At 43.4% G+C, this 23,081-nt stretch overlaps 2 long non-coding RNA genes across 2 annotated transcripts; both read left to right on the top strand.

The window, feature by feature from the left end:
- Nucleotides 1–3,831: 3,831 nt before the first annotated feature.
- LOC125715716 (uncharacterized) lies at nucleotides 3,832–7,538 on the top strand. Its single transcript, XR_007384155.1, has 4 exons — nucleotides 3,832–3,960; nucleotides 5,637–5,746; nucleotides 6,968–7,177; nucleotides 7,295–7,538. It is a non-coding gene; the product is annotated as an uncharacterized LOC125715716 (long non-coding RNA).
- A 184-nt stretch (nucleotides 7,539–7,722) lies between these two features.
- Nucleotides 7,723–11,473, top strand: LOC125715711 (uncharacterized). Its single transcript, XR_007384154.1, has 7 exons — nucleotides 7,723–8,330; nucleotides 8,481–8,649; nucleotides 8,738–9,609; nucleotides 9,728–9,787; nucleotides 9,884–9,974; nucleotides 10,141–10,298; nucleotides 10,926–11,473. It is a non-coding gene; the product is annotated as an uncharacterized LOC125715711 (long non-coding RNA).
- Nucleotides 11,474–23,081: the final 11,608 nt, after the last annotated feature.

Raw genomic sequence — 23,081 nt, 5'->3', positions numbered from 1 at the left:
CTGGAGCGAGGAAAGCGGATCACCGGAGGCGATTCAAACCATCAATCCCGACAGTGATAATGGGCAACGTGAACTCGCTACATAACAAAATGGATGAACTGTGTGCTTTGAACAACCACCGACTATATCGTGAGTGCAGTTTGTTTATCTTCACGGAGACGTGGCTAACCGAGCTAACGCCACAGGCTAACGTAGACCTATGCGGTTTCACATTCGTGAGATCCGATAGGGACACGCAGGCCAGCGGAAAAAGCAGAGGTGGGGGACTCATTGTCTACATTAACAACAGATACTGCAACCCTGGACATGTCTCCGTTAAAGTTTCGGTATGCCGTCCGGACCTGGAGCTGCTAGCCGTTAGCTTGCGGCCATATTATTTACCTCGGGAGTTTAGTCATGTGATCTGTGTGTGTGTTTACATCCCTCCGAGGGCCGACGCAGCAGCTGCCTGCGAGAAAATACACACAGTTACAGCAAGACTGCAGACACAAAACCCAGAGGCTTTCATTATTATATCTGGAGACTTTAATCATGCCACACTGGACTCTACTCTGGCTGCTTTTCACCAGTTTGTGGATTGCCCCACAAGGAGCAACAGGACAATTGACTTACTGTATGCAAATGTGAGAGACGCATACAGAGCCACCCCCCTCCCCCCGTTAGGGAAGTCAGACCACAACCTGGTTTACCTACAGCCACAATACACACCCCTCGTCCAAAGGCAGCCTGTCACAACACGCTCCATCAGGAGATGGACTCCAGAAAAGGAGGACGCTCTGAGAGACTGCTACGACACCACAGACTGGGATGTGCTTCTGAGCCCACATGGTGAGGACATAGAGGGGGCGACACACTGTCTGACAGACTACCTCAACTTTTGTGTGGACACGGTTGCCCCTGCTAAGACGGTACGGTGTTATCCTAATAATAAACCGTGGGTAACACAGGAAGTCAAAGCTGTCCTCAACATGAAGAAGAAGGCTTTCAGGAGCAAAGTGAAGGAGGAGATGAAAGCAGCACAGCGGGAGGTGAAACGCTGCCTGAGGGAAGCAAAGGACACCTACAGGAGGAAGGTGGAGCAGAAGTTGGAGAGGAACAATATGAGGGAGGTCTGGAATGGTGTGAAAACCATTACAGGCTATAACATCAAGAACAGCTTAGTGGGGGGGACGGTGGAGAAGGCAAACGAATTTAACAACTTCTTCAATAGGTTTGACCAGCCCACAACCCCCCCACCCTCATCTTTACTACAGAGCCCTCTCACCACTTTCCTACCTCCCTCACTTCCCCCCCTTCTGGACACTATGACACCCTCCTCCTACAACCCCTCTCTCAACAGCAGGACATCTTCCCCCCCCCCCCTTCCAATCATCTCCCAGTATTACAGTGGATCAGGTCAGGAAACAATTGAGGAAGCTTTGCCCCAGAAAGGCAGCAGGCCCAGACAAGGTGTGTCCTAGGATGCTAAAGGCGTGTGCTGCTGAACTTGGGGAGCCGCTACAACGAGTATTCAATCTCAGTCTGCAACTGGGGAGAGTGCCCGCCCTATGGAAGACATCCTGCATTGTCCCAGTCCCCAAAAGGAACCGGCCCAATGAGTTGAATGACTTCCGACCGGTGGCACTGACGTCACATCTTATGAAGACTCTAGAGCGGCTCTTCCTTAACCTCCTACGACCACAGGTACAACATGCCCAGGACCCACTACAGTTTGCATACAAGGCGGATGTCAGCGTGGAGGATGCCATCCTGTACCTCCTACATAGAGCCCACTCACACCTGGACGGGGGGAAAGGCACGGTCAGGATCCTGTTTCTTGACTTCTCTAGTGCCTTTAATACCATCCGGCCCTGTATGCTCCAGGAAAAACTGAACAGGATACAGGTGGACCCCTGCTTGATAGCTTGGATCTCCAACTATCTCACTGACAGACCACAGTACGTCAGGCTGAAGGACATCATGTCTGACACTGTGGTCAGCAGCACAGGAGCACCACAGGGAACTGTGCTGTCCCCTCTTCTTTTCACCCTGTACACCTCTGACTTCTGCTATAATTCTGAATTATGCCACATTCAGAAGTTTGCAGACGACACAGCCATCATGGGGTGTATCTGGGAGGATCAGGAAGAGGAGTACAGAAGTCTGGTGAGGAATTTCGTTACATGGAGTCACACAAACCACCTGCAACTCAACACCTCAAAGACCAAGGAACTGGTTGTGGACTTCGGGAGGTCCAGAGAAGGTCCACTGCCGGTTCAGATAGAGGGGGAGGAGGTGGAGGTGGTCAACAAATACAAGTATCTCGGGCTGTGGGTGGACAACAAACTGGACTGGTCATGCAACACAGAGCACCTGTATAAAAAAGCCCAAAGCCGACTGTACTTCCTCAGGAGACTGAGGTCTTTTAACATCTGCAGGAAGCTCCTGAGGATGTTTTACCAGTCAGTGGTTGCTGGAGTACTTTTCTATGCTGTGGTGTGTTGGGGGAGCAGCACAGCAAAGAAGGACTCATCCAGGCTGGAAAAACTGATCAGGAAGGCTAGCTCTGTGGTCGGCATGAAGCTGGACACTATGGCGATAGTGGCAGAGAAAAGGACACTAAAAAAATTGCTGGACATTATGGACAATGCTGGGCATCCTCTGCACACGGCCATAAACAACCAGAGGAGTCTGTTCAGTGACAGGTTGCTTCTCCCAAAGACAAGAACCAACAGACTTAAAAACTCCTTTGTCCCATACGCCATCAAGCTGTTTAACTCCTCTCTGGAGGGGAGAGGGAGGGGAAACAGGTGGACAAAGGAGGGGGGGACAACTAAGCTGTAGTGCCTCTTCACTTCACTGTGCAATACTCTTGTGCAATACTTTTGGTTTTTAGTTCAATACTGGAAATGTGCAATACTTTTGGTTTTTTGGTTTAATACTGGGAATGTGCAATTCCCTTGTATTCTCTTATTCCTATTTATTCTATTTATCCCTTTGTATTTTATTTTTCTTGTATCTATATATGTATATATATATGTATATATATAACATTTGCTCACGTTGTTATTTTTATTTTTTGTAACTTCTGTCGGTGCTGTGCTCTTGGAATCCGAATTTCCCAGAGGAATCTACCCGAGGGATTAATAAAGTTTCTATCTATCTATCTATCTATCTACACTATAGGAGACTGATGCTGTTTAAGTACTCGAGGGGATGACCCCTGCAATGAAATGTGTAACATTTCAAGATGTATATTTTAAAAGAATGAAGTGCCTGGACAGTAAGGGGGCATGGTATCGGATGGTGGAATGTCGAACAGGTTTGTTAGAGGGTTAGAGGAGGCAGAAATATGTTGATGTCCTGCTCAATGGCTCAGAATATGTCTGTCCAGAACTCAGATAATCGAGAGAGCAGAGCCAAACATAGTTCTATCTCCTCTAAAATTGATTTCAATAATCTTTTTTAATTATTATTTTAAAACAACTTTATGTTGTTGTGTTTCACGGCATATTAGCAGACCACCTTAAGTGGGTCCGCCTTAAATTTTGAGTTTGTGTGATCGCTGTTGATTGGCAGCTAAACTGCTGGTAAACTGTGTACAGACGTATTACGTTCGAATTGCAGAGAAAAAAAAATCCTGGTAGCAACATTGTGCAGTATGAGCGAACCATTTCACCAAAAAAAGGGGAAGCAAGGCAAGATGTGGCTGCAGCGGTCCGCAGACTGATCAAATTCAAACCTCCTCCTAAAGAAACAAAGAGCGACATTACATTGCGGGATGACGTCACCTGAAAATGACCAATAGCGCGGCGCGCTGCTGAGCTGCATGCCAACCGCTCTTTTTTTCATGCAGGAGACTCAAGTTGGCTTCGCTAACGGACACAGTTTTGAACTCGTATATTAGCGCCATTTATAGCTGCTTGGACCACAGCATCTTCGGAATTTGTAGACATCCTGGCAGTTTACAATTAGTTCAAGGTGAGGTGTGTACATGCAACATCAAGTTAGCCCTGTTATAAAAATCCACCAGCCCAGCGTTTATAGATAATTTTAGCAGTTTGTTTTTTATGAGTGAGGTTGTGAATTTAGTTAGCATTTGTGAGTTGAGTTAGCATTACTGTCGCGAGGGAAGCATTGCTCTGGATTAGTTTCTGTGTTTGGCGTGCTTAATTCGCTAGGGAGGAATTACCAAAGTACATGGAGTTATGTTAACCTGTAATTTCTGTGGTAAGGTAGTTCAGTCATCAAGGGGCTACGTGCTTCATTGTAAACTGCATCGGAATGAGCCACGTTGTTTCTTTCGGTGTATTGAAGCAGGCTGTAAGCAGGCATACACCAGGTATGGCGCGTTTAAGGCTCATTTTTACCGAAGACACTCTGCCCCCACCCATGTCACTGGTGTGGCGGTGGTTTCTTCATTTACATGTGCAATGGCGATGTGTGAACGTCAGTGTCAGAACTCTAAAGAGTTAATAGCTCATCTGAAGAGCCATATTGTGGAAGGACACGTGGTCACTTGTCCAGTAAGAGGATGCACAAATACCTTTAGAGTTAAATCATCTTTTACTGCTCACATGTCACGTAAACACAGAGAGTTTTCAGACAGCAGCATTGGTGATTTATATAGAGATTCTGCATGTCAATCATCATCTGTTCCAACCACATCAGATGACTTTGTACCCTTGTTTTCCGAGCCTGCTGCACAGTCTATTACAGATAACATGGAAATGCCCCCTGAATTCTGTGATCTTTTTCTGAGAAACGTTTCACTATTCTACTTAAAATTGCAGGGTCAGTTTCTACTGCCTGCTTCAACCATACAGAACATTGTGGAGGAAATGCAGAACATACATGAGTTCGGACAGACATACAGTTTGGGTAAACTTGCATCACTGTTAAAAGATGACACATCATTATCAGAGGAGGACATCAACAAAGTCTGCGAGTCTGTCAAAAGCTATGATCTTTTTTCTGCATGTCATACCGGGCCATTGAGGACAGTGCACTCCAGAGCTCAGACCTTTAAAAAAGCCTTCAACTATGTGGAACCAAAGAAAATATTTTTAGGGAGAGATGAAAACAGAAAAGATAGGTTTGCCTATTATGTGCCTTTAAGAGAGACTTTGAGATGTCTGCTAGAGTCTTATCTGTGGCAGAAATCAGAAGAGCCCTCTACTGAGCCTCCTGCTGATGTTCTGTGTGACATAAGTGATAGTAAGCTGTTTAAATCAAATGATTTTTTTGGTCAAAACCCATCATGCCTCAAGCTAGTACTCTACCAGGATGCCTTTGAAGTCGTTAACCCTTTAGGCTCTGCAAGGACAAAACACAAGGTATTAGCTGTATATGCATCAGTGGCAAACTTGCCACTTCATGTACGCTCAGACACAGATCACATGTCTCTTGTCTTACTGTGCAGGGAGAAAGATTTTAAAGAGTTTGGTCATGCTAATGTGTTCTCTGAATTACTAGCAGACTTGAAAGAATTGGAGGACAGTGGGATTGTTGCATCAGATGAAACTAGAGTCAAAGGAACTTTGTTTTGCATTGCTGGTGATAATCTGGGTTCTCACTGTATTGGTGGCTTCACTGAAAACTTTAGTTCTTCAAAGTACTTCTGCAGGTACTGCCTGATAACGAAATCTGAATTTCAGGGTGCTGACCCAAATCTGTGTGGACCAGAACGTACCAAAGAGAACTACAACTCTGCTGTTGATCGCCTCCAGATTGACAATACACCAGACGTCGAAGGAGTGAAGTTCAGGTCAGTGTTCAATTCACTGAAATACTTCAACGTTTGTATGCCAGGCTTGCCACCATGTCTAGGTCATGATATCTTTGAGGGAGTTTTGGCTTATGATGTGGCACTGTATCTGAAATACTTCATAAAGAAAAAAGCATGGTTCACTTACTCCACTCTGAACCGACGCATCAAACAGTTTAGTTACCATGCGTCTGATGCTTCTACAAAGCCATCTGAGGTCAGTCCTCAAGCAGCTAAACTCTCAGGACAGGCTATACAGAACTGGAACTTCCTCCGATTGCTGCCTCTCATAGTTGGTGACATAGTGACAGACCCCACAGATGATGTGTGGAACTTAACTCTGCAGCTGAAAGATATTGTAGACATGGTGTGTGCTCAGAAAATTTCAGTGGCTCAGGTAGCATATCTTGATATTCTTATTCAAGAATATTTAGAGTCAAGAAAAGCTCTGTTCCCAGAATGCAACCTGAGACCAAAACACCATTTTCTACGCCATTACCCAGCACTGATTCTGAAATTTGGCCCACTGATAAGATTATGGACAATGCGCTTTGAAAGTAAGCACAGTTATTTCAAGAGGTGTGCCAGAAATCTGAAAAATTTCAAAAACCTCTGCCATACACTCTCTGAAAGACATCAGATATTTCAAGCCTATCTTGCAGCAGGGTCATTGTGTCAATCTGTCTTGAAAGTCAAAGATGGTTCTCCATTTTACTCAGTGCGGTACAGTAAAGCCATTCAAGAAGCAGTTCAAATGTTTGACTTTACTGAAACCAATACAAAGGTCACAGTAGAAACGATGTACAAGGGAACACAGTACAAGAAAGGACACTTCCTTGTCACAGGGGGCTCTGACTCTGTTGAGTTTGGTGAAGTAGTTCTCATTTTGATTAAGAATGACAGTGTTTATTTTCTGGTGTCGGTGCACGTGACAGAATACCATTCTCAGTATCATCTGCACTCAGTGAGAAAGGAAAAAGAAAAGATGCAGTGTGTGAACATCATTGACTTAATTGATTTCTATCCATTAACATCTTACATGAAGTATGGGTACCAAATGGTTCCATTGAAACACAGTGTGCTGTCACAATAATGGGGCTGTTAGTTTGGTACTTACGAAACACTGTTTAAAAGTGTAGTATCAAGCAAGATCAGCTTCATATTTTAAGACCAAAGGTACCATTTGGTGTAAATTGACCTTTATTCACATTCTTTTATCAGACATCTCGGAAATGGGGGACAGCATAAGGAGTTCCATTACTAAGGTGCTGCCGGACCTGTCTGCCTTAATCCTTGAAATTGTACTAGAGACACTACAATCATTAGGAGTGGAGACATCTGAGGACTTGCAGTTCATCAGTGAGACTGATCTGAACTCTGTCCTGAGACCAGTTCAGGCAAGAAAACTGCTGGCTGCTTGGAAACAAACCAGTAAGTATTATGATTTCATTGCACAATAGCCATGAAGGGCTTTCTGTTTTTTCTATTATGCTTTGGCCAAGGTCCAAGAAGTACAATTAATCTATCGTTTGTGATATTGATTTACAGCACCAAATATGGAAATTTCAAGCCAGGCCAGCATATCGTCTCCATCTTCTTGCTCCTCATTTTCTGCCTCACCCAGTCCAATATATTCTCTAGACTGGGTAGATAACTTTAGAATTCCAAGTGAAGATTTTCCAGAAGACTTGATCCAGTGTCTTCAGAGAGAGAAAAGACCAAAGCCTCGATTGCGGAGGGAGATGATCCGCATTATCGTGAAGGAGATGATGAAAGCCTGTGCCTCTCCAAGTAGAAGAGCCTCGACTGAAATTGCAAAAAAAACTGGTTGCGATGTATCCCAAGTCACTGCAGGATGTCATAGAGGGGGAAGTGGTAGGACAGGGGTACCACTCTTTGGTAAAACAGATTCAGGCACGAATTGAAAATGTGAAGAGGTCTACTTCACCAGTGTTACAGAAGTGCAAACAGGGAGGATCAGATGACACCGATGAAGTCACACCTGAAAAGCGAGCATCTGTTCAAGACACATATGGCTGCATAAAGTGGGACATGAAGTTTTTGCCAGTCAGTGAGACACTGGAAACCCAGCAGGAGAAGAAGGAACGTATGAAGATTCTCAGTGAACAGACAAGCTTCAGTCATGAAGAAGTAAAAACTCTAATGAAATGCACCTACTACTCTCAGCGCAAAGCAATAAACAGCGGAGCAGACATGCAAACCCTCAAAGAAGAGTGGCCTTATTTGTTTCAGGCGATTGGAATGACAGTCCATTTTGAAGAACTTACTGGGGTACCGCTGAAAGAGACTTTCCTCACCAGTCTAGAAAAGAAGGGAAAACGGCTTCTGGACTTTCTGAAAACCACTTGTGCAGACAAGAGCAAGCGTGTCTTGGAGGCTGTCATAGAACTGCAGAGGGGACAGCTGAAGGGCTGCTCAGAAGACCTGAAAGATATGATGCTCCTCCTCCTCTCCTATTTCGATGAAAAAGAGGAGACCCTCTTCCACTATGCTGATGAAACATGTCTGGCAAAAGAAGTCCAAGTGGAAAGCCTGCCTGTGACACCATGTATCATTGGTTGTGGTGAGTTGAAAATCAGTACAAGTGCACCGAACCTAAGCTAATGCAAGGATACACTATATTAAATGTCTGCACTTTCACTATTTTAAGACACATTTGAATGGTAAAGGGGGTTTTACAGTTAATTCTTTTACACTTGTATTTCATTCCAAGGATCCTCCTGCTTTGCATCGAGACTGTTCATGCTCAGCATTGACCACAAAGTTGTAAATGACCAAATGACTGACTTCATCTCTGCAATCTGTCTGATGCTTGGTAGCTACTACTGCCTGAACATCCACTATCCCCTGGAACTTGGCTCCACACTTGAATTCCTTCAGAGGTAATTCTTTTACTTTTCCCTTGCCTTTCCCTTTCTTTTTTTTCTTCATTGTATTAGTGTTTTATTATGGATTATTGTGTTTATCAAGGTGTTTCTTCAACATTAACCCAGAGAAGGGAACAAAAGTTGAAAAAACTAAGAAGAAGACACTGCATGTGAACCCAAGAGTACTCACCCTCATCGCCGATCTCTCTGATCACGAGTGGCGAGAGACTGTTTAAAGACATTTTGAACAGATCGGTACAGTCAGCTTAACTGTACCTTGACTGGGAACTACTGTGTTGTTTATGTTTTCAGTTATCCCAGCTGATATTGAGTACTGTACTCTTACCTGATTTCTGTTATCACAGGCATGCTTTTCAGAGGTTTTTACCATATATCTTTAAACAATCCCTCTAACTAGGGATTGTTACTGAGAACTGTACTTTTGATGTTTCAGAGATGTTCTATATTCTATACAAGAGTTTAAACTATTTGAATTTTGTATTGCCCTAATTAGCAAACAAGTTAAGTGTTGCACTGAACTGTTAACATTGAAATTTAAACAGCACTGTCTGTTACAAACATTACTTTACGTTACATTGACTTTAACTGTTATTATAGCATTTTGTAACTGTACGTTTCTGCAAAAGTGATGTCACAAGCTTATGTGTTTGTTCAAATTCATGTTTTCCTGAAAATGGTTAATATACATTTGTTAGTTGACTTTAAGTGTAGAGCTTAAGCAGTTTTGGCTTTCTTTTTTCATAATGCCAGGAGAAGCTTTACATGCTTGTTTTGCCTTTATTTGTTTAAAGCAATATATTTGACTAGCAGCAAGTGTGTGGAGGTCAAAATATGTTCAAGACAATAAAAATGTCAGTGAAGGACATCTGAAATTTTGTTGCAGTGGTTTTCTGATGCATGTGTTTTAAGGGTTAAGGGTGGTGGCACAGCTAAGACCCAAGAGTCTCTTTCAAGGTTAGTAAAGTAAACAGATTCAAGAAGATATTTTACACATTTCTCTGTTGTCTGTCTCTAAATCTTATTTTGTCTTTATTATGATTAAAAATGTTTGTTTTGTTCCTGCCCTTTTCAGACACTGAATTTGAGCAGAAACCATAAGGATACTCAAAGGACCTGTGACTCTCAGGAAATGGTGAGATTTCAGGTCATAATCTTTTTTTCTTTTTTTTCCATTAAATTCATTTTCCTTTTTCCCTTTACAATATTGCTGTTTTGTTTTTGTAAACAGCATCAAATGAGAGTGACAGATGAAACAGTTTCAAGACAATGGCAGGTAAAGCATGCTGAAGATTGAAACAAACCTTGGCTGGAAATATTTGGTATGTGTTTTACCGTAAATCAAATTGTTGAAAAACATTCAGCTACACTGCAACACAGGGAAACTTGATTTGCACTTATTTTGTTACTTAAATTTCTTGTCTCATTATTTTTGTCAGTTATTATTGTTTATGGTGTATGCCCTTTTTGTTTTCTTTCTGAATGCAGAAGGTATCTAGCCGGTCCACAATGAAAGTTTCGTTGCCCCCCATGAGTCTTCTGGCAGAAATGATGGTGCCTGTATTCTTTGGTTTCCCTAAACATCACACCCTGCCTGTTTATACGAGGCTCTTCAATTAAGTCTGCACCCAAAGATTCAATAAGAGGTAAGCAGTGGTATTATTCAAGTTTTGCTAAAGAAAGATGGACAGGAGACACTAATCTTAATCAGCCGAGCTCAGGTTCATGTCCAGGTGAGCAGTTTCATACGCTATAAAATGTAGATTGAATGATAGGTCTCATCACCATGCATTCAGCCATTAACTTCAAGTTCTATGAAAAATCAATAGGAAACTTAAATACGTTTTCAAACAAATTATGATTGTGATTAGGGCTGCGTTGTGTATGTATCACTTTTACATAAGTAGATTTAAAGGATAACTATTGCCAAAACGCAACCTGGGCTGTTTTATTTTTACTGTATCGATTTTGATGCGCTCAAATTTATGCCCCTAGTATTCCCATTCACCGGCTATTGACCACAAAACAAAATCACGGTCAATCTCAAAAACGGCTCGTTTGTCATAATTATGCTTTTAGATATATGTTTGTCTCGTTTACAGTAAAAAAAATAACAGCCCAGGTTGCATTTTGACAATAGCTACCCTTTAAGAACTGTATATTTTACACTTAAGAAATCATTTATCATTAGATCTGTTTTTGGCAGCACATTTTGTTCATTTCTGTGCATTTTGCTCAAGCACTGATCAAACTTTGTCCATTTTTTGCTGCAGAGGGGATCCTGTCAGTCCAAAGTGAACTCCTGATGGACATTGAAGTACTCCTGCAGAGCTTGTATCTTCGACACCATGCGCATTAGAAACTCCACTGAGTCCTTTCCTTCACTAAGGCAGGACCCAGTGACTCATTACTGTTTATAGGGGCAGGTAATTTTTTGTTTCATGTTTATTCATTCCTCCATGGATTACCAGCCATATATATGGACACATGCTGTATTCTCAAGATCTATGCTGTTTGGTAGGAATAGAGAAAATGATATGTTTAGTCTGTTTTCAAATGGTATGTCAAATTTTCTCATTGTTTATCAGTAATGTTCACTACCTTGGTTATATATGAGCATCTTTAGATTTTTCTATATTTAGCAGTTGCAAATGTAAAATGTACAGTAAACTATTTATGTTCCTCATATTGTACTGTATTTTTAGCGGTAAAATACCGGCAGCTGTGGTTGCCAGGAATTTACCGTAAAATGTATCTGGTCAAAATAAAATGCTGTAATTTGTTATACAATTTCACTGTGTTTTTTACTGTCAAAGGTTTTAATAAGGTTTAACATATTTCTGTTATTTTTACAGTTATTTACAATAATAGGGTCTATCCTATCACTGTTAAATTAACAACAAATTACTGTAAATATTATTATATTATAACTTTTTTTTTACTGCAAATATCCGTAAAAAGCTATGGAAAGTTGCATTTTTTACATTAAATTGCTGTATAATTGACAAATATATTTGTTTTTTTCTACCATGATTTTGGTAAAATAATACGTGGTCTACCTTAAAATTTAGGGTTACAAAACCAGTATACCGTATTGTCTTTTACAGATTCCACATTTTTTTCACGGTATATTCCTGGCAACCACAGCTGCCAGTATTTTACCGTAAATTTGACAGTTTTTTTTTTACAGTGTACGTGGAACAATACCCGCATCGTGGATTTTTCTGTATGAAATGCTTAAAGACTGATTTTGTCCTTGTCGTCCCCCCAAGACACTGCCGATGATGAATTGTTGATCGCTGCGGCTGAAAAAATTGAAGCGGGTATAGCGACGGCAGAAACTTCAACCGACGGCGCACAGAGCGAACCTGAAGAACAGTTGGAATCTACGCCGCCGGGTACTCCTACTACAGGGGTTGTGACCCCGGACCAAGGGTTCCCAGCAAGCGGTGATCCAGCGACCACATCCCGGGCCTTATCGGGACCCCTGCAGAGGACGCAAGATTGGAATATTGACCAATTAACACCTTGGCAGTGGCCGGTTGCGAGCTCCCTGGACGGCGCTGTATCCCGGGCAGGGAGGCTGAAGGGGCTCAAGGTAGCTTTTTTCCTTTTTCAGGATCAAATGTGTGATTTTTTGGCGGATTTGTCTGATCAGATATAAAGAATAAGCACAGACATGGCAGAAAACTGGAGGCAGTGGAGTTTTGACGGGGGTAGAAGCATGCATATAAATGATGACGACGATGGTGAAACGCCGCTGAACCCCGATCTGCTTCGGCTGATTGATGAACTGAATGACGGACCACCGGCTGAAATTAACCCCTACATGCTCGCCTTAATAAATGATTTAAATGAGAATGGTGCTCATGAAGCGGTTGAGGCTATGGACTATGTTAATATGGGTGACGCTATAGGCGATGTAGACGGGTGGCTACCAAATGCTGATGTGTCTATGAATGTGGAAATGGCTGACGACCACGCGGCTGACAGCGGACCGGACAACGATGTGCAAATGCTTGACGCTGATGACGGATCGGCCATGTACGCTGAACTGCATCAGATGATAGCTGAACTGAATGGTGAGCAACCGGGTGAATTTAACCCCATTTTACAAAACTTCTTAAATGATTTAAATGATGAAGATGGAGCGGCGGTGGAACCAGGAATTATGGACATTGATAATGTGGTACAACAACATGGTGGGGGTGCAGCTGATGTTGATGTTAATGTAATACGTAGACCACTGTTTAACAACACCGAGATAAGGCAACGCTTTCACTTTGAGGGGATTGAGCATGATGACATAGTAGATGTCTACAGGGCCGTTATACAGACATTCCAAAATTTGGTTGACAGAGTGAACGCTTTAGCGGGTCCGGGGGATATCATACAGGTGGAACTGCAGGGGAATTCAGTGACTAATAACACAGCTATACATGTTAGAGGCGAGATCGATCTAAATGATCTGCTATCGATGGTAGACAACCTTACACAGAGTAATGCCGAGGTTTTCAGCGATGAAACGCTGGAGCTGGTCGTGCAGATTATTCATAATCGAAATGGTGGCGCGGCCAAACGACAGAAATTAACAAAACTTTTAAAATCTGACATTTTGCAAAAGAAGCTCAGGTGCCTTATTGTTTCTGAAAACTCGGGCAATAATCTGTGCTTTGCTTACTGCGTAGTCCACCTCTTAAACCCTGACATGTCACATGAGATTGCGGAGATAGAAGCTAAACGTTTACAGGAATCAGTCGGTCTAACTTTTGCTGACATGGTTTCATTCTCAAACATAGCAGAGTTTGAGCGAATGCTTGGGGTCAAAATCGTTGTATGGTACCGATGTGACAAGTCTGACATTTTTAAGAAATTTCAGACAAACCCCGAGCCTCGTAATAAAACAATCTTTCTGTACCTTCAAGATCAGCATTATTTCGGTATAAAAAGCTTGACGTCGTTTTTTGGGGAATCTTACGTCTGTGATTATTGTTATGCCTCATTCAGTATTAAAACAGGGCACAAATGTGAGTATTACTGCAACGTTTGTCTCAGTCCCGAGTGCCATAAGCATCGCACAGCATACATACATTGTGAGGACTGCGGGTCGTTCTGTCGATCGCGGTATTGTTTCGAGCAGCACAAAATGTCAAAACAGCAACCAGGCGGCACTGGTGTACGCAGCTTGTGCGACACAGTCAAGTATCGTGACAAGTGTAACAATCGGTACACCGTCACAAAAAATAACCAAAAGGGTCAGAAGTGTAAGCCAAATACCAGATGCGCTTTTTGTAAAGAGGACTTGACCCCTGACTGTGAGCATCAGTGTTTTATCGAGCCAGTAAAAACTGAGGCCTTGACAGACCGCTATGTATTTTACGACTTTGAATGTAGACAAGATGAGGGGACGCACATTGCTAATTACATCTGCTGCATTGACTTTGAGGGAAATTGTTGGACCGCTAAGGGGGATGGCTGTGTGGCGGAATTTTTCAAAAAGTACCGCAACCGTAAATACAAGGGGTACACATTTATAGCGCACAACTCTAAAGGCTATGATAGTTACCTTCTCATGAAATATTTAGTTGAAAATGGCATCACACCCCACATTATCACACAGGGCAGCAAACTGCTCTGTGTGTCAGACGAGGACTTTAGCCAAAGATACATTGACTCCCTCTGCTTTCTGCCCATGAAGCTGAGCGCATTCCCCGCCGCTTTGGGTTTTGAGAGCGAAAAGAAGGGCTATTTCCCACATTTTTGGAACACCATAGAAAATCAAAATTACGTCGGTCCCTACCCGCCAACAGAGGCATACGGTGTGCAAACCATGATGGAGAAGGAAAAGAGAGAGTTTATGGAGTGGTACGGTACTGTTGCGGGAGAGGTGTTTGACTTTAGAAAAGAAATGGCAGAGTACTGTAAAAATGATGTTGTCATCTTGAGAGAGGGTTGTCTCAGGTTCAGGGGTGAGATTATAAACAGTTGTAATCTAGACCCCTTTCAATGTGTCACCATTGCCTCAGTGTGCATGAAGCAGTTTTGCATGAGTTTTTTGCCTGAAAATACCGTCGCTCTAACCACTCCAGATAATTACATCAAGCGACAAAAGGCATACTCCACACCATCTATTCAGTGGCTGGAATACATCGCGCATAGCGAAAAACTAGAGATTCAGCACGCGCTCTGTAGAGGGGAGGTGAAAATGGGTCCCTACTACCTCGACGGCTATGCCGAAATCGACGGGGTTCGTACGGCGTACGAATTTGCGGGGTGTTTTTTTCACGGGTGCCCAGAATGCTTTGATTCAAACGCACTGAATCCTGTAACAAAACTGCGTTTTGGGGACATGCATCAGCAGTTTCAGGATAAAATATTTGCCCTTAAACACACGTACAACCTCAATGTACATGTTATTTGGGAACACCAGTGGGGCAAAATGAAGGCTGAAAATGCAAATGTACAGGCATTCTTGAGGGAATTTGACTTTCCAGAGCGCATCGACCCTCGGGACGCTCTGTTTGGCGGCAGAACTAACGCCTTGCAATTGCACTACAAAGCAGAGGGCAACGAGCGTATACATTACTACGACTTCACGAGCCTTTACCCCTCTGTCAACAAGTTTAAGGAGTACCCGGTAGGCCACCCCGTAATCATTTACCGCGATTTCAACAGTGTGGAAAACTATTTTGGGTTGATCAAAGCCAAGGTTTACCCACCGAGAGGTCTTTACCTGCCGGTTCTGCCTTACAGGTCCGGCGGTAAACTCATGTTCACACTTTGCCGAACATGCTGTGAAACTGAGACGCAAGGGGTCTGCAATCATTCAGATGAGCAGAGAGCTCTGAGCGGTACGTGGTGCAGTATCGAAATCAACAAGGCTGTTGAAAAGGGCTACAAAATTGCCAAGATTTACGAGGTCTGGCATTTCCCCGATAGGACAGACACACTCTTTGCTGACTATATTAACACCCATTTAAAGGGAAAACAGGAGGCTTCGGGTTATCCCTCTTGGGTAAAGAGTGCTGAGGATAAAGAGAGATACATACAGACCTACTTTGAGAAGGAGGGCATCCGCTTGAACCCCGAAAACATCGGGGTGAACAAAGTGAAACGCCAAATTTCCAAATTGTTTTTAAACAGTCTTTGGGGAAAATTTGGTCAGAGGATAAATCAGGCAAGTACGACGCTCATCAAAGACCCCGATGAGTTTCTCATGTTCATTTTTTCAAAGCTGGTCAATGTGTCTCACTTTTCCTTTTTGAATGACAATGTGGAAATGGTCCAATGGCGGAACATAAAGGTGTTCCCTAACACGCCGCGGCACGTCAACACGTTTATTGCGGCGTTCACTACCGCGTATGCAAGGCTCGAGCTGTACAACCTCATGGATCGCTTGGGGCGGCGTACGCTGTACCATGATACAGACTCTGTCATTTTTGTCAGCAAGCCGGGGGACTGGATGCCACCTTTGGGTGACTTTCTCGGTGAGCTGACAAGCGAGTTGGACCCAGATGATCACATTGTGGAATTTGTTTCAGGGGGCCCCAAAACTTATGGGTACAGAACCGCAAAAAGTAAAACAAACTTGAAAGTTAAGGGAATAACGCTGCACAACACCAATTCGAAAGTTGTCAACATCGCATCCCTCACAGAGTTAGTTCACGATTTTTTGAGTAACCCACGTGACCCCCCTCGAGAGATCAGGACATCTACGCAGCAAATCTTGAGGGATAAAAGGGGGTTCCTTTTGAAAAATAAGACAGTCAACAAGTGTTTCAAGGTTGTGTACACCAAGCGGCAGCTACTGCCTGACTATTCCACACTGCCTTATGGATTCTAGTGACGGGTTCGACAATAGGCTTCAGCACCCATTCTCGTGCATTATATCGGGACCGAGCAACTGTGGCAAGTCTTATTTCATTAAAAGACTGCTTGAGAATGTGGATTGTACATTGTCCAGAGTGCCTGAAAACGTCGTATGGTGCTATTCTTGCTGGCAACCATTGTATGATGATTTGTTGTGCAAAATAAAAAATATTAAATTTGTGTAAGGAATCCCAGAGTCTCTGTGTGACGATGAACTTTTACCATCAAATAAAATTAATTTGATCATCATTGACGACCTTATGGAAAAAGCCAGCGATAACGGCGAGGTGGAAAAAGCTTTTACCAAGTACACGCATCACAGAAATCTAAGCGTCATATATCTGGTGCAGAATCTTTTCTTCCAAGGTAAGAAGAGCCGGACCATCAATCTCAACGCTAATTATATCGTATTATTTAAAAACCCCCGAGATAAATTACAGACGAGTGTATTGGCAAGGCAGATGTACCCGCGGCATTCAAAATTTTTTGTAGAAGCTTTCGAAGACGCTACAAAAGTCCCTTACGGATATCTATTGGTGGATTTAAAAGCCGTGACACCCGAGGACTGTAGGCTCAGAACAGGAATGCTTCCACCCGAGTGGCCGGCTGCTTACGTGCTCAAGAAAAAATAATAATGTCGGCTCGTATAAAAAGAAATTGGAGTGACCTGAAAGCTTTATTTGACAGTAACGCCAGACAGAGAAAGAAAATTTTAAAGACGGCATCTCCGGGTTTGCTGAACACTCTTTGTGAAATAGCTTTGAACGTGCTGTGCGGCAAGATCCCGTTAACCAAAGCCCAGATTGTACAACTAAAAAAGCAAAAGAGCGGCATTAAACTATTGGCAAACAAACGGGCATCGTTTAAAAAAAAGAAGAAGGCTATTATACAGACCGGTGGGGGATTCATTCTACCACTGCTAAGTGTCGCCATACCGTTTCTCACCAGTCTTTTTCAACGGAGCTAAGTAAATGGAACACGCTAGGAAAATGTATCTGGTCCCTAAGGCACAGCTTGAAAAACTGCATAATGCCACATCTCCTAAAGATACGATAAGACAGACTGCCGAAAGCGAATTGGACATTGCAATACGCAACATTTTATCAAGAACGGATGTTGCTGACCACGAAAAGGTCCGCTTGTACACAGAGGTGCTACAGAGATATTTGACTTTGGCCAGGCAAGGTGATAATGAGCCCTTATCATTAACACTTCCTCCTGAAGACCCTATAATAGATAATGCTGTGGCGGCACGTGCCACCGTTGCTGGGGATTCCATTATGGATGAAGTCATTAAAAATGTTGCTTCGCGTAACAAGAAAAAGGCTGAATATATAATGGGTAAAATGCTTGAAAACTCTGCCGTCACTGCGTGGAATCCGCGCGGGGAGTTTGTTTTTAATGGTACAACTATCGCTGGATCCCACATGCTCGATTTGCTTAAAAACATTACCAACCCGCATAACGTGAACGAGGGGAGAAGGCCTGTGGGGTGGGGAGAATTTCTACAAGGCCTGGCTAGACTCAACATGCCTTGCACCCTCATACCTAACCAAGATGTTGGACGTCTCATAGAGTCGATCAAGAACAAGCCCCGCACCGAGGAGCGGCGTGACGGGACACCCCGAGATGGTCGGTCACCGCGAACCCCCCGGAAATTCTTAAGACCCGACTGGCTTGTGTTTTAAAATGCTTTTGTACTTACTTAATTAAAACACTCAAACGTGATATTTTGTCTTTGTGTTTTTTATTTGTCATGCACAATCTTTTTCAAAGCCTTACAACATCTCACCATCTGCATTTTGGTAAACATATTTTTCACACGATTGATATATTTAAATTTAGAAACAAAATGAGAAACCATAGCATCGTTCTTTTTTAAATCATTGCTATAAAACGATAGAATTTTGCAAAAAGAAAAGCCTCTACAGCGGTTAATTAAATAAAAAATGCAATGTTGTCCACACGTCACACTGAGATCGCTTTGAAGCTGCTTCGCGTTGCAAATGAGACGGTCACAGTGCCTTGTCATAAAAGCGTTTATGGCCCTTGGAAAGCTGGGGTGATCCGGAGGATTTCCGTACGAGTCGAAAAACTCTGCGGTGCTGTCAGTACCGATGAAAAGCGCCAGCCAGTGCTCACCGGGTGCCCAACTCGGATGTGTGTTGACGATGAAGATTGCGGGTAATTTTTCAAGTTTTACAGCCTCCAGCTCGTCACAAGCCAACACCCCATAAAAATGTCTAGCAGTCCAGCGGTTTCTGCCAAGGATGTTGGATAGCTCCAATGTGTTCATGACTAGTAGTAATCGTACAATACATTTCTCCTTTGGTTAATCTCGATTATATTGTCGAATGATGCGTAAACTATCAATGTCGCAGTCCTGGCCAGCGGCTGTCGGAACCTCATCTCCAGGCGCATATTTCCGCTTTTAACCATGGAGAGATGCTGATTACATCCCTCGTCGGGTGACAAGTTAAAGGCGTACAAAGTGTAGCCATTTATGTACTCGTTTCTGTCAACAGCGAAAGGCTCGTTTTTCAAATGTCTCCCCGTAGCCAAAATCAAACTGTAATATTCACGGGCCACGTTTCCTCGGATAAAATCTGGTTGAAAGGGTTTAGAGGGATACTGCTGGCCATCTACGTAAAGCGCTACAAATTCAGCGTCGTAATGTTGAAAATTGAAGGGGTTTCGATCGTACGCGCCCATAAAACCCATATTATCTACAAGCCCGATAACTACGGTTTTAGGCAGCTGACCTAGAAACTAATTTTCTTGAGCGCAGACACGGCTACCCGCGGCCACACTAAAAGTTTTCATACATACTCTCTCGATCGGGTATTTCGCGTTGGCTGTCAGCAATGCGCTCGCGTGCCCCAGTTTGACAGCCGTCGATACAGAAACTTTTTTAACAAAGAGGGATGCAGATACTATTTTGAGCGAGCACTGCTCAGCTGCATCACCGCTCATGAGGCAAAACTCATCTTTGTTTCGGACCATTTTAATTTTGACGTCGACCCCATTTAGCATTAGCCGCTCCTGAAAAAATATGTCAGAGTGTATTGGGCCCATCAAATCGAAAACGCTGCTTCTTGCCGAAAATGCGGCTCTTTTCTCTAGCCCCGCGTTAAGGCCTTGCGGGTCTGTCTCATTCATTCCTGTACTGCTGTCTTTGAAAAACAACCCGCAGGTAAACTGTCTGGAGAGCGTACCGACGCTATAATTAAGCAGGCACTCTATCATCGCTCTGTAAGGGTAAGTGTTGCTAGATTGGCTCACTAGCCGGTCACCCAGGGATACGTCCACTTGTGAGAAAATGGAGGCGATCGGGTAATTTATGACTCCCGCATTTGCCCCTGCGTCAATGTTTGTACCGTTAGCTCTTGTGATCCGACACCGGAGATGCAGTAGCGTGTTGTTGAGATCTAGGTAATCTTCCCCATTACCGGCGATAAAAAACTCCAGGGGGCCATTATCAGTTAAGGCTGAGAGTGGTGGCACCTCCACGTATATATTCTTATCAATGCTTGCTTGCGTGTATGGTAATGCAAAAATATCCAATTCTGATTTCATACACTCTTCCGACATGTTGTGAATGAGGGCCATAGTTTTAGAAAATGTATCTTCTTCTCTGTGCTTTTTTGGCCACCTTCTTCTCGCGCTTCTTTTTGACTACTGTGACTCTCTTGGGTATTGCTTTGCGTTTTTTAGCGGAGGTAATTCGATCCCCAGGGGGTCTATGACGCTTGCCGCGAGCAAGCACCATGAGCCCCGAGCCCTCTTGCGGCTGTGCTGTCAATTGACCCGTCATGGCTCCTGTTACTACGTCTTTAACGATATTTTGGGCGGCCGATTTTAAATGTGGTTTCGCCATATTGAAAGTCCTTTTCAGAAATGGCACAGCCATTCTGAGGAGTCCTCGAAAAAGCCCTCCCAGACCCCCACCGTACATAACGGGGGCTCCATTGTATCCGGGTAGCCTGTTACCCGCTTCGTTTCTGTAGTATTCCACATATCTATGTGGATCTGAAAAGCCGTCGGCGCTGTACATTATTGGGGGTAGTACTGCTTAACCGGTCTGAAATGCAGTTTTACGAGCGTTTTCCCGTATCGGAAGGGTATCGCCTTGTTCTGGTCAGACTTTAACTCGATGACAATGTTATCAATGTGATTCTTGCAGAGCGACACGTAATGAATCCTGTCGTAAGATATTGTGACCATCGAGTTGTGTTCCCCCGCTATATGTACGCTCCGTAAAAGAGGCACGTGGCTGTCACCCACTCTTTGATGCTCGACAATGTCTGAATACACGTAAATCGTGTAAAAACCGGCGCTTATGTTGGCGGGGTACGGTGCCGCTGGTCTATCACCAATCTTCTGAAATACATCAGGCACAAACCCCAGCATCCGTGCAAGGTTACCTTTCGCTTTAAAGGCAACGTGCGGTGGTCCGATCATATACACTTTGTTTTTTATCACGCTATAGTCAAATTTTAGTTTTGACACTCCTAGAACCGCATTCGTCTCACTGATTAGTTTTTCAATATCTCGGTAATACCCCGCCTTTAGCTTGTACTGTAGGGTCGACGGTATCGACATCCATCCTGTCACGTAAAATAAGGTGTCTTCTTCTTCTACCAGCGTATCCCATGTACGCGGGTAATGGATTTCAGCTAGGCCTACTTCCCATTTACCATTCAGTTCAATCGGCTTGGCTAGTTTTGTAGTGTAGCTCGATATGGTATTGTGTGGGAAAACATCCATAGACGCATTGCTTGGGAGCGTGACATAAAAGCCGCTTTCCTCCATGGCCGCTTTTGGTGGAACTGAACACTACAAACACGCCCCGTCGCACTTATATGTCAACTACTTGTTTAGCAGGAACCCAGCTGTTAAATTTGTCTGGCCATCCCTGCCATTTCACTAAAAACATTTTTTTACCACGCTGCGTTTTTTCCGCAACGATTTTCTCAACTTTGAAGTTTTTGTCTTTGTCTAGTCTGATCTTTTGTAGCTCTTCGGCGTAAAATGTCCCCTCTATGATTTCGCCATCATAATCTTTTAACCTATACACCGGCGGTGCTCTAGGTAGATGTTCGGCGACGGTAAAGTACTCGTCCGTAAAAGTTTGCTCGTATCCTTTGGTGGATTTTCCCCGTGCTTTAGACACCCTGACCACATCTCCAATTTTAAACTTATAGCGGTGCTTTTTAGATGTACTCGGCATCAAACCATAAATGTTGTTGAAGACATGGGCCGCATTCTGTGCATTTACCTCAACCGGTTTCATTTTAATGGTGCTGTGGTGGGTGTTATTGTACGCTCTTGCTAGGTCTTGTACAATGTCCACATACCTTCTTGTATTATAAGCTGTAAAATAACGCCACATTCGTGTCTTTAATGTTCGGTTAAACCTTTCCACTACAGACGCTTTGACATCGTTACCAGTGGCGAAATGTATTATTCCATGTTTCTCGGTAAGCTTATGAAACGACGCGTTTTTTAGGGCTTTTTGCAGCTTTTTAGGGGTCCTGCCTTCAGAGAGAATGTTTTCAAACACTTTCTTTACCTCTGCACCCGTCTTGCTTTTAAGACATCGAACCCATGCGTATTTTGATAGAATGTCTATACATGTTAACATGTATTTAAAATCGTCATTCTGTTCCACGTAAGCCGACATGTCCACCAAGTCAGCTTGCCATTGAGAATCTATATTAGTCACAAAGACTCTGTTCCTTTTAAAGTTAAACCTGATCGGTTTATGTAATGTGTACGCATCTTCACCAGATAGCCATGTACCAACTTGTTTCTTATTTATATTACACGCACCTTCTTCTTCATCTATCAGAGATCTGTATAATCTATCGGGACCTCCAAAAGACCCAGGGTTTGATGGTGTATAATAGACACGTTTCAAGCGCTTGTCATCCATCGTGGACCTCTAGCAATAATGACAAAGTGTTTTTGAGTCAACTCATTTTATTTAGAACGCATGCAAAAATTGTCAGAAACATTTTGATCACATAGTTCAGCGTTTACACATCAGCCTGGGGTTGTTTGTATGCGTGCAAAATACAGAATACATTATATGCGTCATCTATAGCCCCCTCGTAATCTGCCCCTTCAACTTCACGTTTCAACTCGCGCAATTTCTCCCGCACGTTTATTTCATCTTTAAGATCACACATGACAGCCTCAACAGCGCCCTGTACTTTCACTGGTGAGGGGTGGGGATTGAACACCGACACCGCTTTCGTGATGATGTGTTTAAACCATGGTCTATACAGCTTTTTGACCAACTTTTCAAAATTGTGAAAGAAGTAAAATGGCTCGGGGTCGTACAGGCACGTGTGCCGACGCTGGCTAGGATGCATCACAGAGCAACCTACACAGTCCTCCTTCAAGTCCTCCTCGATCACATGATCCAGAATGCAGGCAAGTGCCCCTTTGATAATTTTCATGGCCGAGTCAGTGATGCTCCCATCCACAACATCTTCAGACAATGACAGCGCAGCAAAACGCTCGCAGAGTTCGTCGATCGTCGGTGACGGGGACCG

Source organism: Brienomyrus brachyistius, chromosome 2 (genome assembly GCF_023856365.1).
Source record: "Brienomyrus brachyistius isolate T26 chromosome 2, BBRACH_0.4, whole genome shotgun sequence".
In the NCBI taxonomy this organism is placed as follows: domain Eukaryota; kingdom Metazoa; phylum Chordata; class Actinopteri; order Osteoglossiformes; family Mormyridae; genus Brienomyrus; species Brienomyrus brachyistius.
This window is presented reverse-complemented; position numbering and strand designations above follow the sequence as displayed.